Source organism: Plectropomus leopardus, chromosome 4, assembly GCF_008729295.1.
Source record: "Plectropomus leopardus isolate mb chromosome 4, YSFRI_Pleo_2.0, whole genome shotgun sequence".
NCBI classification, from domain to species: Eukaryota; Metazoa; Chordata; class Actinopteri; order Perciformes; family Serranidae; genus Plectropomus; species Plectropomus leopardus.
The window spans coordinates 34,306,421-34,323,172 of record NC_056466.1 but is presented as its reverse complement, the minus strand read 5'-3'; the positions used below and the strand labels follow the sequence as shown (position 1 = coordinate 34,323,172).

The 16,752-nt window shown below is 38.1% G+C and overlaps 1 protein-coding gene across 8 annotated transcripts in view; it reads right to left on the bottom strand.

Annotated features, from left to right (window-relative positions):
* LOC121941940 (calcium/calmodulin-dependent protein kinase type II delta 2 chain) overlaps window positions 1–16,752 on the bottom strand; it is a 53,172-nt gene that overhangs the window by 24,593 nt on the left and 11,827 nt on the right. The gene's annotated exons all lie outside the window — the stretch shown is intronic.

Sequence of the window (16,752 nt, the reverse complement as noted above, 5' to 3'; positions counted from 1 at the left end):
ACAATATTTTTTTCCCCTAACTTTACAGCAAGACTAAAAATGACAATTTTTCTTCCTTTTAGTTTTTAATTACATTTTGTCTGGAATGAATAGTAAAATATTTTAAATGAATAAATAATATGGTAAGGTAAGTTAGCATGACTTCTAACTAGCTTGCAATGTGTTATATCTGCCTATACCTCAGGAATTTTATCACCGCTTAGAGTAACATTATAATTCCATTATAATGCATTATAATATGATTATCATAATATGCTATGATTTTTGCAAAAACAATATTAGTGAGTGATGAGCAATTATGAAGAATTGTGATACTCAACCTTGTGAGTCAGTAAAAAATGCTTCATAATGTGTTTTGATTATTGATATCAATCTTATTATTACATCTGAATATTTATGAATATTCTCGACTTTAATTATACAGTGCTATGAGGACATTATAATGCATATTGGTTGTAATGCATTGTAGACATGGCTGTCACAGAGTGTTAACCAAATTTTTTCATATAATGTTCAGACCAAGTTAGTGATCTCAGGATGTATTATATTTTTGCAAAAAATGTCGCAAATCAGTGAGTTGTTAAAGGTCCAATGTAGGATTTAGTGACATCTATTGGCAGACATGATATATATGCTCTCATTTGTTTATAATCAACTGAAAACAATTGTTAGCATTATCTTAGAATACTCTATATATATCTACATACAGAGTCTGCCATGTTGTTCTACAGTAGCCCAGAATGGACAAACCAAACACTGATAGGGCCACTAAAGCCTACACACTCAGCACACTGGAGAAGTTTCACTTCTGCTACCTCATCGATATATGCCACTAAAGCCTACACACTGGACCTTTAAATGAAAATTTCATAACTGCATTCTTGCATTTCTGTACCTATCACTTGATGGAGTGCTGTACCTTGATTGGGCAGGTATTGAATTTAATGGATTAGCTAAAAACAGACCATAAAACCTGCCATTCCTGATTTTTTTTTTTTGGCCACTGACATCTAACTTTATACAGTTAACATGGTAATCATATTTGGAGTTGTGTATCTGACAGCGTGGTGAATCTAAAGCCTGCAGACTGTGAGATTTTTGCAATCCTATAAGTTTAGTGCAAGTTACACTCTGTGACATGGATCCAATAAACTTGGGTACAACATCAAGTTTGATGTATGCAGACTTTTTTTTTTTTTTTCAAAATATTGGCAAACACATTTTATGGCAGTTAGTGATCAAATTTATAAAGTTATTTTGACAGCAGCGCATGTAGGTGCAGCAGCCTGTAGCTCCTCAAATCCTTGCTACTTTTTTGCTATATTTTTCATTTTTTTCAACTCCATGGCCCCTTCTGCTGAAGCACATCAGGAAAAGTTGTGTGGAGTTTGGACTGAATGCAGCAGACCGTGAGAGGATCCCCCCTAAAGGCATACGCAGAGTGGTCAGTCAGACCAGAGAAATGAAACCGGCATCAGGGTGAGGCTGACCTGACTTGGACTGAGAGCTGTTCCTCTACCAAGCCTTCCTCTGGCTAATGTCTAATCGCAGGAGTATAAAGTGGATGAGATGTGATTGAGACTCACTTAACAATGGGAAATCAGATACTGCTCTGCGTACATCTTCACAGAGACATGTGAACATCCCGGATTAAGCTGTTGCACTGAATAGACGGACCATGTTGGGAGCCATAAGGACACAAGACTCTGATGCAAATTCAAAAAAATGCACTGCAGTAATTGAACGATGCCACCAGCAGCAACATGCCCAAAGAACCAGATGGAATTTTCATAGTAGTTGCTGATTTTAATCAACTCATACTTCAACTCCAAAGATGTAGCAGGATCAAGTACAAATGAAATTTCTTTTTTTTAAACTTTGTTTTAAAAGTGACTAATATATCTACCTTCTACCTTCTTCTTTCTTCTGTACGATGACGTAACCTACTGAATTGCAGACTATGACCTACATCTATCGATGTCAATAAGCAAGAACAAAAGGCCAAATTTGCACGCCAGTTTTGCAACAAGAGTTCAGAGTAAGTATTAGCATCTATTAGCATTTAGCATGCACTAGCAGATAGAGAGAGTTTTGGTTGGTCAGTAGACATAGGTCGTAACAGAAGTCACACAGTGACATTCTCATCCCAAATTTCTGACACTGTTAGAATTTTATCCCAGGCTGTCTTTGATCGCACAACAGTGACAACAACTGTCTTTGAACCTCTCTTACTGGGCGACGTAGGACTAATGTTTCAGAGCCAAGTCCAAAGATATTGCCACATTTCTTTCACAATGGTCATTGTTCGTCTGAGACAGCCCAAAATCACAGTGTTTACTGGGCTTGAGTCCAATATTCACTCTCTTTTAGCTTTGTTTTTGGTCTCCACCAACTCCTGAGGGAAATATCTTGCTGTTTAGCTACAAAATGCTCTGTTGTGTTCACCTTTAAGTTGCTAACTATCTGCAGTTTGGAGTTTTTTCACCAAAAACAGCTGCCTTTTATCGCCAAAAACAGCACTATGAGGGTGGCGAGAGTGTTTGGGAAAACCAATACAATCAGCTGAAAATAACAAAAGTATAGGTAACATATTCTCTACGTATTGTTATGTTATTGTTATGTTTTATTCTTAACACACCACAAGGGATTAGTAGTGATCACTGTGAACCTATACTTACGCCAGGGACCTTTAACTTAAATACTGTATATTCTGCTTCTCTATATTGCTTACATGCTTACAAACAGGAAAACCACTGAATTTCATGAGCTGGGCACAACTTCATTTTCAAGGAAGGGCAGAAAGGACAACAGGTATTAGGGCTACTGTACTTCCTTTTGGCCACAGACAGACTAGTTGTATGGCAACCCTCAGAAAGCATCTTGAGACCAGACTGATTTTATCTGACTTTGTCAAAGAAGAAGGGACTCCCAAATCTCCCCGTCAAAAGACACTAAAGTCCAGTGACTCTGATTCAGAAAAACTGAGTAAGAGCAGCAGTCGTTATAATGAGTGGTGCAGCACAGCATTGAGGCGACCCATTTCAGTTTTGCCTCGGGACACAGAGCAAGAGCAAGAGCGAGAGAGAGAGAGAGACAAAGTGAGGGAGAGGAAGAGGAGCAGCGGGTTCAACTTTTTTTTCTCCAAATAAAATAGGACGCCTATTTTTCACTCTCATCCATGTCTCCTTCCTCTGCACTTCTTGATGCTATGGAAACTGTGGACTCAGTGCAGCTCAGAGGAGAGACCAACAAAGAACACCAGGCAGCTTGTTCCCGTTATAGATACAAGTATGTCTTTCTTTGTGTCGATGTAGCGCATCTATAGGAAGCGACAAGCAGACGCACAGACAAACTTAGGGCCGCAGTATACTTTAAACGAAACAGAACTTGGCGTGCTCTCAAATGTTCTGTGATAAAAAAAAAAAAAGCCACTAGAGTACAGGACGTTCACTGTGACTAAAAGACTGTTCCTCCACACCAGAGGGTGGAGTCTATCAGTCGCAGTGGAAGAGATGAAGCCAGAAAAAACTCCCAACAGTGAAATGCAAAGCAAATACACGGTGAGCTGCGGCAGCACTTCAGTTCAAGCTAAAAATGCAGGAGGAAGAGGACAAACAGGACAAACAGATCAGAAGATATTATATTTGCACGTGATGTCATAAAAAATCAAACAGTTTAAATTTTCTCCCATCCCTCCATCCAAGTATAAAAAGTAATCCCTCAAAAAAAATCAATAAACATATTTTTTTTCTAGGAGTAAAATATAAGTAGATCACTACATTTTTCATAAAAAAATGTTTTAAAGATGTTTTGGCGCCTGTAAGTAAAACTGACCAAGCCATATGATCAGACATTGCCATAAATGATAAGCCATTTACTTAAAGGATAACTTTGATGTCTTTTTTTTCCCACATGATTTTGAAACAGGCTGCAATGTAACCTCTGTTGACAATTGAGCATTGTCAATTCATGTCCATTAAAAGTACTTGCTTTTGCCACTGACAGGCTCAGATTGTTATTCCAAGTGTCTGCCAACATTTTGGAAATATTGTCAAATCCACCAGACTTCTCTGAAAGAAAGTAATTTTATCATCATAAAACACCACTCATGCAAAGTAGACAGAAACAAATTATGGAGAGGATCCTTTTAGATATAGACCTTTTTGTCAAAGAGTGAGATCATTTTTGTATAACCAGAAACAGCTATGAAATCACTGTTAGCAAAGCCACCGACTCTAAATAAATAGCGATTTTATTGTCGTAAAACACATTTCATTCAAAATCAACAAAAGCTAAATGAAACTCACAGAAACCATGGTAGTTTGTCTTTCCACTGTTTTAACAATCATCCACTCTGCTTTGGTTGAACTGAAACCTTAATTTACCCAGTTAGATGTGAAAATATGCTGGCTCTACCCATGCGTAAATTTGGAGTCTGGTGTGTTTGGTGATAGCGATTTAAGGGCTGTTTCTGGCTAAACAAAAAGGATCTTACTCTCAAACAAGAAGGTCTGTCTCTGTAGGGATCCTTTACATAAGTTGTCAAAACATTATGATAACAATCTGAACTTAACTCTCAGTGGCATAAACAAGCACTTTTTGTGGACATACATTAAAGGTGTATAAGTGCCCCATGTGGTTACATTGCAACTGATTTCACAACTGCCAGTTGCAGCGGTCTTGCTCAATACTGGACCAAATTCAAAAACTGTTATTCCCACTTGTCACTTAGATGCCAAAACAAGGATGGAAAAAAACAAACTTGCCCTCTGAGTTGGAAAGGTGGCAAAGGCGTAAATACACCAGAGATTAACTCGAAACGTACACACCGTGCATAAGGTAAAGCACAACTAAAGATGGAGTAAATCAACATCACAGGTGGTGAAGATGACCATGTGAAAACTTCTGAGAAGAAGCCTGCATCCGCTGCAACAAATAGACCCCAGTGCTGCTCTTTTGTGTGGTCCCAAACCTGCCATATTGCCTGTGAGAACTTGCCAATTGCTTTGTTTGAAGTACACTGCCAGCTTTACAGACACACACAACAGTAGAGAGGAAGACCAGCATCCTGACAGGCAGAGCCAGAAACAAGGACAGCTCAGCCATTATTTCATGATTAGCAGGACCCTTTGAGCAAGGTCACTAATCTCCCCATCTCTGCCTCAGTCTTGAATGACACATAATCTCTTTGGCTCTCTCTCAGTCTGACACACAAACTGTTTGTCCTTTGCTGTGTTAAAAGATTATGTGTATGTATTATGTAATTTTAAGATTTTTGTTTTGGTTAAATATCAGTCCTTTTTTTTAGCTTCAAACTGCACTGCATTGTTAAAGTCATAGAAATATGGCCGAAGTACATGCTTTTTTCTCCCCATTTTAACTTTTACACAAAATGTTTGTATCATAGTGCACATAATACATACATAATCTACTCTAAAGATACCAATGTTTGTATCCAAAAAATCAGATGCTCTGTGTTCATTTCAAATATTCTCTCTGGCTTATATAATAGCTCCATTTCATAAGTCGTTATGACAGCATTCTACAGCGGACATATTACTAGAAAGCATACAGTGCACTGCTGAAGTTAAACCGGTTCACATTTTTAGCCTGCAGCCTTTCTCCTACGTACTGTAAAAATATCTGGCAGCCCACACAAATACATAACCCTTCACTAAAAAATAAAAGTTTTTTATATTTTCACTTTGTGTCCTTTTATGGTGTATTTGAAAGTAGAAACAATAAGTCTTCTAAAATGCTGCATTCATGTGCACTCATTTACAGCAGGAAAATTGACTCTCCTACTCAGATGTAGCCATATTCATATCACTACGTCTGAATAGGATATAGTCATATATTGCAAATATTGCATTCATGAATGCAATATTTTGCAGCCAACTTGGAGTTCCAAAATGCAGAAATCAACCATGAAAGGAAAAATATCTTCAGGCATGCAATCTGAGCATTACCTGTATGTAGTAACTTTATCTATAACAAATTATGAACAACTCATTTCTTATAATGTGGGAAATATTTACACGTTTTACTTAACTAATAAATTGCATAATCAGAATGGAAGCCCTAAGCGGACGTGTTTTTTTTTTTTTTTTACAAGCCGTTTTCTCGATATAACGAGATATTATCTCGTTATATTGAGAAAACGGAGTTTGTTTTCCCGAGATATTATCTCGTTATCTCGAGAAAACGAACTTTGTTTTTTGGTTTGTTTTTTTAAACTTTATTGAATGAATGTCAGAAGAAGTGGCGGGTGGATGATGTGACAGCAGGTGCCATGCGGTGTTCAGCGCGGACAAATGCATGAAGGTTCTCGCCCCTGCACGTACCAAAAAGCACCGGAGCAACAGTATAATAATCTAGTTATGATTACTGATGCATTTGGGTGATGTGTTCCTGTAATAATCATCTTACCTTGCGCATTTGTCCGCGCTGAACACCGCACGGCACCTGCTGTCACATCATCCACCAGCCACTTCTTCTTCTGACGTGCATCTTACCTTGCAAATGCGCAAGGTAAGATGATTATTACAGGAACACATCACCCAAATTCATCAGTAATCATAACTAGATTATTATACTGTTGCTCCGGTGCTTTTTGGTAGGTGCAGGGGCGAGAACCTGCATGCATTTGTCCGCGCTGGCACTGCACCTGCTGTCACGTCATCCACCCCACTTCTTCTTCTGACGTTCATTCAATAAAGTTTAAAAAAAATAAACCAAAAAACAAAGTTCGTTTTCTCGAGATAACGACTTAATATCTCGGGAAAGCAAAGTTCGTTTTCTCGAGATAACGAGATAATATCTCAGGAAAACAAACTCCGTTTTCTCGAGATAACGAGATAATATCTTGTTATAACGAGATAATATCTCGTTATATCGAGAAAACGGCTTGTAAAAAAAAAAAAAAACCAGATCAACAGATAACTATTGTTATTCTTTTTTCTTTTTGTTTTACTCTAGATGAAAAGGAAATTGTGTATGCCTTTGCCATCTGTAACCAAGTTGGTGTGTGTGTGTGTGTGTGTGTGCTTAAATGATTTAATGATGTTCAGAGTTCAAGAAACAATGGTGGCAGAACTAGAGAGCAGTGATCAGAGGGTGGAACGACAGGAGGGCTCAGCCAACAGGGCCAACAGTGGGCAGGGAAGGTGAACAGCAAAAAAGGGAGTGAAATATTGAGACAGGCCAGCCTACTCCCAGGATTTACTTGGTTTATGTGTGTATAATCTCTAAGTAAACCTGGTTCATACTGAACTGCATAGATTGCATTGTCTTTATTGGAAAAATAACCAGTAGAGGCAAAGATCTATTGCAACCGGGCTAAGAAAAGGCATTTTATCCCACAAAACCCCCCTCTTAACATGAAAAATCACCAATAAAAGCTTCTAAAGCTAAACATGTTCCACTAGCTGTATAATCTGAAATATGAGGGAAATTTACAACATCAGTGACTAAAATTACATGTTTCTGGAGCTATAGTCCACATAGCAGAGTATGGCTGTAATGACGAACAGCTGCACTTTTCACCAAAAACAATCACCAATAAAAACTTCCAGACACAACCGTAATCTAATCTGAAATCAGGAGGAAATTTGCAACATCAGCAAGTTTAAATGATTCACTGATGTAAGCATGAAGCCACGTTAGCAGTGTAGGCTATGTGCAACCTGAGAATGACTGTAACGTAAAAAAAAATTAACAAGAAAAGATTCTAAATAAAACCTAATATAAGCGGAGCTTCCTATATGTCTCTTTAGTTTCGATTTACAATTTTGCAATAAATGCATTAAACAACTTGATGACAGCAACAACCATATTTTACTAGAGAATATTATATAAGATTGTACCAACACTGACTTCCTAAGAACTACTTAGTTAGTTTCATATAAATATTATTGAGGAAGTAACCCATTCACTAACTCCCAAAAAAATGTGGAAGCGCATTTCTTTGATAAATATACCACATTACTTTGTATCGGCTCTCTTTGAGTGGCACAAAGAGAGTGAAAGTAATAGCATCAGTAAAAGCTTCGAAACACAACCAAATCTGATCAGAAATCGGAAATTTACAATATCAGCATTTAGTTTATATTTTTTCCTGACATTTGCATAGCTACATTTAGCAGCTTAGGCTAAGTATTGTAAACTCTTGCAAAAGTGTGCCTGGAGCAAATAACCATACAAAGAAATCTGTCACACTTTGACATCATACTGTAGCCAGGGTGGAAAAACTGTTGAAAACGCAGTATTCAGAACAGAATCCTGAGTTTTTTGCTCACAGGGATTATTATTACATGTTAATCTCAATGTCTAAAACTTTGGCCATGCACATTTAATACGAATATCCCTAATTGTAACACTATAAGGCAGAAAACAAGGAAAAGCATATCAGGTCCTCTTTAAAGCAGTTAAAACACCATTGCAAACACTGTTTTAAAGGTGCAAATGTGATCATGTCAAGTTGGCTGTATCTTTCTCAGAGCTGAAACTCATTGTACACTCTAAATGTCACATAACACCCTCGCACCCTCTCTCCATCATTTTCCACCTCCACTTTTCTTTTCACTCTCTCTCTCTCTCTCTCTCTCTCTCTCTCTCTCTCTCTCTCAGCTCTCTCCCTCCTCCACAGGTAGTCCACCTCCCAGCCGGCTGGACATCTGTTGTCTAGCAACTCCTGCACCAATCAGAGCGTCAGGCCTCTTCTCTCCTCTGCAGTGAAACCAGCCTTGCATGCAAATGGCCGACATCGGGAGTTCACACACAACTATCAAACTACAGACAGGAAAGCACAAGTTTACTAATTCAGGAGCATACACACCTTATAAAAGACGTGTAATCAGAACACTCTGGCACATGGAACCATGTATTCCATGACACACACTGTGGACATGCACTGGCATGAAAAAGGAACTTAACAGATCCTGATTTGACAACATGTCCGTAACTTTGTGAACGACTGAATTAAGCTTGGTTCACTATTACTGCATGACAAGAAGGGGTGCTGCTTTTGTCCTCTCCTTGTTAAACTTGCAAATTCTCCCTTTGCAATCTTCAAAGATACACAAGTCACCTGAAATGGAGCACAAAAAAGTGCCTATATGAGTGAGCTGAGGTTTGATTGTTTGTATGTTAGCCTGTCAGGGCATATTTATTTTTTAATGGAATAGAAACCTTCCTCCCAAACCAGCTTCTGCTGCAGTTGACTCTGAAATCTGCCTCCCTCTCAAAACCTCTCAGACTGACAACAATGAGTTTTGACTGGCTGACAAAATGCTTTACAATACTTTAATGTACCTGTACGTGTGTGTGTATGTGCGAGCTTGAGCCTTTCTGCCACAGCCACTGATGAGAGGCTTTTTGCTTGCATAGTTATAACTGACAGCAGCATTTCTGCATAATGTGAAGCCAATGTAATTGTGCAGACAAATGTGGAGCTACCCCAGTCAGCTGTTATCATTCAGGACTGATCTAAGCTGCGTGTCTGAATGTCTGTATGGATGTCATTCTGTCTAGCAATGAATAACTATTGATATATAAAGTAAGTCCATGACGGCTGATGATTGAGACGTAATCTACAATATACTGAGTTGCTTCCTGGTATGTCAGGCCACTCTCTTTTTCCTTCAGACAAAGTTGTTTTCTTTCACTTTTTTTGATGAAGTAAATTGAAAATTGTGTTTTTCCATTGTTAATCACCAAGAAATATATCACAATGTTTATTTGTGCCATGCAATAATTCAACAGATGTGCTGTGAAATGTGACTTTGAAAAATGCTATACGATGTCGTGCAGTAGCCACAAGAAGTGGCATCCCTAGAATTTTTTCACAGGGGTGGCCAGTAATTCTATGGCACTGTTGTAGTAGATAGGCTGGTTGAAAACTATGACATGGGAGTGTTGTAATCACATACTGATAAATTTGCTTTCTCTTTTTGAAAGTTCAAATACACTATTTTGGGCATACACAATATGCATCCATAACGCATTTATAAGCGTTTTTGAAAACAACCAGTTTTTCCCTCACCAAATTTTAGCCCGAGTTGGGAGCTTCATTTAGCCCTCTTCCCAACAACCTAACTAGCTAGCTTGAAAAATGAGCACACCACAACCCATTTTAGACACTAATATTATCCTCCAATTCTTTACTGTTAGTTTTACTGAATGGGGACCATTGGTCAATTGTATAAGGGTGGCCATATATAATGCGAATATCACCACATTTTTGTTGAAATACCTCAGAATTTATTGTAAAGATACTGTTTACAGTGTTTGGCACTTACACAAGATATTACTCAATACATTTTTGATAAATAATCATCGCTAATGTGGATATAATAACTAAATGGGCAAAAGTAAATAATAGAACAGAAAATCACTTTACTGTAATGCAAATGACATTTATCCAAACTATCCAATCCAACTTCTATGACAATATCAAGTCTCATATCACGATATTGATTTATTATCGATATATTACCTGGCTGTAGATGCAGCATATTTAAAAGGACTAATTCTGAATGAACTCACAGCCCCTACTTAAATGTTGCGTGAACAGAGCAGTGAAGGGATGACGGCGTGTATGTCTGTCAGCTGCTTCACTGTCTGTGGGACATTGACCTCTCGCACTTGTCACACCATAAACCATCTTGTCTGAAACAATCTATTTCTTGGTGTCAGCATTGAAGCTATGTGGCCTCTGTCCTGCCCAGGTTAGGATTTCACACTTTGTACCATATTTAGGACGGTCCAGTTGTCATTTGTGTCTATGTTGGTTAGCCGACTGCAAGCCTGATGTCTATGACTCTGTTGTCTCAATCCACAATTTTTTGATGAATGAATATAACAACTTGACAGCAACAGCCATATTTTACTAAAAGATCGTCTAATATTTTACCTACACTGAATTTCTGGAAATCACTTGATTTCTATTGAGGGAGTAACCCAGTCACATGAAGTGGAAATGCATTTCATTAGTATGTCACTGATCAATATGCCACAATATCTGGTATTTTGGTTTTCTTCCTGTGACACAGCTTTAGCAATAGCAACTTTTCTTGGTAATTGGTAAAAATCTGCTGAACACAGCATATGGTGTTATATGCTTTCATTTTCGCTGTCATAAATAACTTATCAGAAAAAGCCAGACATTACAATGCTGTCCAGTTTAAACAGAAAGAGGAACTGCATTTTCAAGTCAAAAGGAAAGATAATAAGCAAACATTTAAATCCTCTACTAAAGTACATCTGTATATTTGTTCAGGACACAATGGAAACTACCATCATCACTATTATTATTAATAAAGAATATGGAGATGGTATTGCAGGCCTGCAGGGGAGTGGTCCTTATTGAAAATAATAGTAACTAAAATTACCATTTTATGGTTGTTTGCCTCCGCAAACCAGTCAAGTTGCAGTTACAGTTTACATCCATGTCTGTCTAGAGTCATATGTCGCCATGACAGTTGACAATACTTTAAATGTTATTGCAAAGGAACTACTTCAAATACATCTTCAGCCCGGCAGCATAGAAGATCTACACAATCAGCACAGTTTCAAGGCACCCAAGATTAGTGTCACTCATTCAGTAGCTGACCAAATGTCCCCCTTTCTGTTCTTGTGTCATAGTGTCGAATAATGGCAAGAAAAGTATTTTTGCAGGACATTATGATGTCTAAGTCAAGTTGACTTTTGACCTTTTGAATATAAAATATCATAATTTAATCTTTTTATCCTATGAGACATTTGTGTGAAGTTTTGTCAAAGTTAACATGAATTCTTAAGTTGTGGCCAAAAATGTGTTTTATGAAGTCACAGTGACCTATGATCACCAAATTCTAATCAGTTAATCTTTGCGTCGAAGTGGACCTTTGTGCCAAATGTGAGGAAATTTCCCTTAGGCTGTCTTGAGATATAGCATGTAGCATATAGCAATGAGAAGGACACAAGGTTAAAGTGACCTTGCCCTTTGACCTTTGATCACCAAAATCTAATCAGTTCCTTATTGAGTCAAAATGGAGGTTTTTGCCAAATTTAAAGAAATTCTATCAAGGCATTCTTGAAATATCAAATTCATGACAATGGGATGGACAGATAAATAGATGCACAGGTGTACGAGTGTATGGACATATGTACAGACAACCTGAAAACATAGTCGCCTGTGCATAGACAGAAAAAGTTAAGGACAAAGATGTTTTTGTCCAAACAGCAGGCACATAAATATTCTCACTTTTTTGTGATTTTCTTTTACTGAATCATCCTTCCATCTTTGCTTTTCTTGCTCAAAGACCTTTCTTTTGATCTTTACACATTAATCAAAAAGAAGCTAATAAGTATTATCCAATTGGCGACTTGATTTTATATCAGTTGTTTTCGCAGACAAGGAGGACAGCTTCTCTTCACTTTGAAAACAAGAGTATTCCAGATTCAGGGACCTGTTTGCTTGCAGAGTTTGCTTGCACTTTAGAGTGTATGTTGAAAAGTTGCATCTTCATAGTCCTTACTCTGCAAATCATTACCGGCACCTGACAAAATCCCAAAATCCCAATCCAGACCCCAGCAAGCCCTAACCTCTATCTCCCTCTCTGTCTCTTTCCACTGCTGCTTGTTACTCGTTCAGTCAGTTTCTGATGTGTCGCGCCTGCAACCGCACTGCAGCAGAGTGTACTGCTCTGTGTGTATGTGTGCATTTTCTTTGCCTTTTGTAGTTTGACATCCTGTAAGTAATACTAATACTACCAGATTGTGGTACAGACAGAGAGGACGCTGGCAGACATAAGCAAGGGGAAAAAGAGGCAAGAGACAGGAACAGAAATGGATACACACACAAAAAAGAAACAGACAAAGAGGCTCTGGATGGAGTGGAAATCAATTTAAACATCCTTTCCCTGATTTCTGTTGTCCCTCTGATTGACAAAGCAATGGTGGTCATCTGATTCCTGGATTATTTTATCAGAGGCGCATCATTTTTTTTGTGTCAAGCCGATATAAACTGTTTGCAATTTCAATTTCTAGTAACTAATCACCACTGGTTCATTTATGGTCAAATACATAATTGGGATTACATACCCCAGTTTAGGAGCCCATTACCTATTACAGACACAACATGTGGACCTACAGTTAATGTCCTTAACAATGACTTTCCTCTTAAATAGCAGGTTAATTAAGTGGCCAGTAATGGCAGTGTGACCTGTATGCACAGAGACTTCACACAGAGAGAAACACTTAGCTACATTTAATGTGAAGAGGGTGACATTTGTTACTGCAGGGAGAATGAACGAAAAGGTTAGACTATTTTACTTTTGCCATAATGTGATGTTAAGTTAAATTACTATCTAATGCAAATGGGTCTGCAATAGTGTCTGTATCAGATACAAATTGGAGAGGCCAGATAAAACTCAAAGATGAACCACACATTGAACTACTTTTTTTTTTTAACGCTATAAAATAATTACATAGGATCCTGTCAGGGTTTTATACTAAAGGTAGGCTATACAATGCAGAATTGTTGGTTGCTGTATGTAAAATGGCTTGAACTTGAACCTGAAACTTGAGTCACATCCACACTAACAGGTTTTTGTTTTAAAATGGCATTTTACAATGAAAAAAAAACTCCACACACGAATGTTTTTCCACAGTTTCAGAATGAATCTCCATCCATACTTACATGCACTTCACATGGCCATTCACATACACTGGGCATGGTGGTACAGATTGAAAGTAGACTGTACAAGTACACTGTACTGCAGTTGATTGCTTGCATTTTTGGCCAATACATGAAAACTCATTTGGCAGATAACCAACACCGAAATTGATATATCCACTTTTCTTCCCCACCTAATTTTAGTGATCATCAAGTCTCTTCTGTAGTGGAGCTGACATCATACTATTCACGCTCCTATGGTGATGGGCCACCAGCAGATGGAGACATAAAATACAATGTTTTTTTTAGTGTATTTAAGATTCATTCATTCATCCTGCAACATAAGAAAAACACTTCAACTTAAACTGATCAACAGAGATTTTGTTAAAGTCGATGATCAAGGGGAACTGTTGATGACAGTAACATGAGTATAAAGCAGTTAAGGTGTTGGAGTTATTTGGTGTTGGGAGTTGTGGCAAATACGGTGTCATATTAGAGCGGTGCCAACCACGAGGAGTGTCATAATAGGAAGCTGTTGCAATGGGAAAGAAGTATCCACACAGAAAGATAAAATCACAAAATGTATGTAGGTTTTACTTGTAAAGTTTTGACTGATAAGACCCAATTACGTCTGCATCATTGTTTCTGAGAGTCTTAATTTTTGCCCATCTGGACTAGAAGTCTACCCTGAAGTTATCAAACTAAAACAAGGTCAACAACATTTGAAAAGCTTAACATTTTAGGGGTTCCAAAATGACAATTTATTGTGGACACAAGGCATAAATGTAGCAAAAGTTATGCATTTTAAAATGAAAATGTCCCATCTCCCAACACCGCTTGCAAAAACCCAGCAAGCTACCTACCATTGTTGGAATGTTGTAATGCAGAAATCGATACATAAGCATGCTAATTAAGCTAACTGGCATCAAAAGAAAACAGGCCAACTCCATGTTTTTCTTCATCCTATAATTCAGTGCTCACCAGCAAAAGTTAAATTAAAACCTGACCCCAGATTCACCCTTAGGCTTGTGAAAGCATGACCCGCCTTTTTCTCTCCTGCTAGAAGCCTACTCATTGTCTTTGTTGGTTGGGTTGGTTAGGTTTAGGCAAGTGGGGGAGACTAGTTAGAGTAAGGGTAAGAATGTAAGGTTAAGCCAATCAGAGATAGAGTAAGGCAGTAGGGTGGGTCAAGCCTATCCTAAGAAACACTAATTTGCGTCCACTTGCTGTTTTGCCTGATATATTTATATTTTTTTGCATTGTGACCACAATTTTATAGCTACCTTTTGAATGCGTGGTGCTACCACCTGGGTGCTCAGTCGGCTCGGGACTATATGCCCAGGCAAGGCAGGGTTTCTATATACACAGCAATACACTTCTAGTGGGTCGTAAGGGATGATTGAGAGGGATTACTTCTGTATGAGTGTATTCATATTTGGTTTTTGGGGGAAAATCCTTCAGTACACATTTAATAGAACTGATTTAGCCAACAACACGTATAAAGTGCAAAAAAAATATTTGCTTGTAACTAGCTTGTATGCTCAAAGTTAAAAGGTTGACTAAGCTGAATTCTGTGGCCTCTCCTCAACCTCAACAAAGAATTTTGCAAATATCTTTGAAATTACATTTATATACAACAAATTTGCAACAGTAAATATGTATTATGTAAGGACTATATTTTCAACATCTAAAATGTAATATGTTTACTGATTGGTCTAATAAAGAAAAAGCGTGAGGTTACTTGAAGCACAAAACGCAAAGTATTTCGTAATATGTAACTAAGATCACAATCTTTCTCTCGCCTTAACAAAAGTGCTATTGTTACCGAAAACCAACTGCATACAGGACTGAATACCAGCCAGCTCTTATCATGACAATTCTGATCAAAAATACCATTGCTTTACAGCTTTTCAAATGTAATCCGTTTTGCATTGTTTGAAATGTGTTTTTGACTGATGGTGGGACAAAATGAGCAGTTTGAAAACATCCTCTGGGAACTTATGATGGGCAGAATACAGTTAATCCTTTTAAACAATCAATAATTCAATCGATGGCAAACATAAACCTTAGTTAAAGTCCTAACTCTAATGCGCACATACAAATCGACTCAACACACACACCACAACAGGGTGCTGGAATTGCCCTGCTCCAGTTTAATTAAGAGTTTTAATTAAAAAGATGTAGCGGGGTGAATGTAACATCCTCTACGGACAGCGGCTAAGAAGTGCTCCTGCATACAGTTCCTTTCTAGCCCCCCTCCTCCAGAACCCGAGGGTCTAATGAAACCATCCAGGATGCTGAGACACCGTCACTCTCCACTGGTTCCCAATAGAGGAAGAATTATGAGACTGATAACTCCCTTGCTTTCTCTTCTGAGGAGAAACAAAAGGTGGTTGGTGTCAGAGATAAAACTGCCCCCCGGAGTATCGCCAGGAGCCTCATAATGTAAGCTAATGTCAGCCTTTATCTTATCCACCGTAATGCAGCTGTGAGCACATTAGACTAATACGTAAAAGTGGTTTAATCTGAGGGTGGTGGTCCGGATACATCCTGACAAAAAGACACAAAATTAGCATTCATGATTACATACATCCGACACAAAAAGCTACAGATTTGAATGCATCAATGAGGCTCTACTGTACAGTGAATTCTCAAATTAAGACAAAGGCTGCATCACTCATGTGAGACATAAGTGGGGCAGCTAAAGAACAACGGCAGCATCAAGACACCAAAACACTCTACCTATTATCACCTATTTGTGTGGAGTTTGGAGTGAATGCAGCAGAAAAGGCAGAAATTGTTGCAAAAAAATTTACTTGGTGCTCAAAATTTGGTCCACTATGTTCTGGAACATCGGTGCAAAATATGACTTGTAGAGCCAAAAAAAATGGATATTTACAGTTAATATTTTTGGGTAATGTTTCTGCAACTTTGTGCTAGCAGTGCTAAATCTGTCTTTGTATCCTCATTTGTGTCACTTTAATGCCTTCCTAAGTGCTCCCATTCCAGTCTTGATATACTCTGCTGGGAGAAATAATAATGAGGAGATTATTATCTGTGGTTTCTGTCTATCAATGCGTTTTCTCTGTTTCACA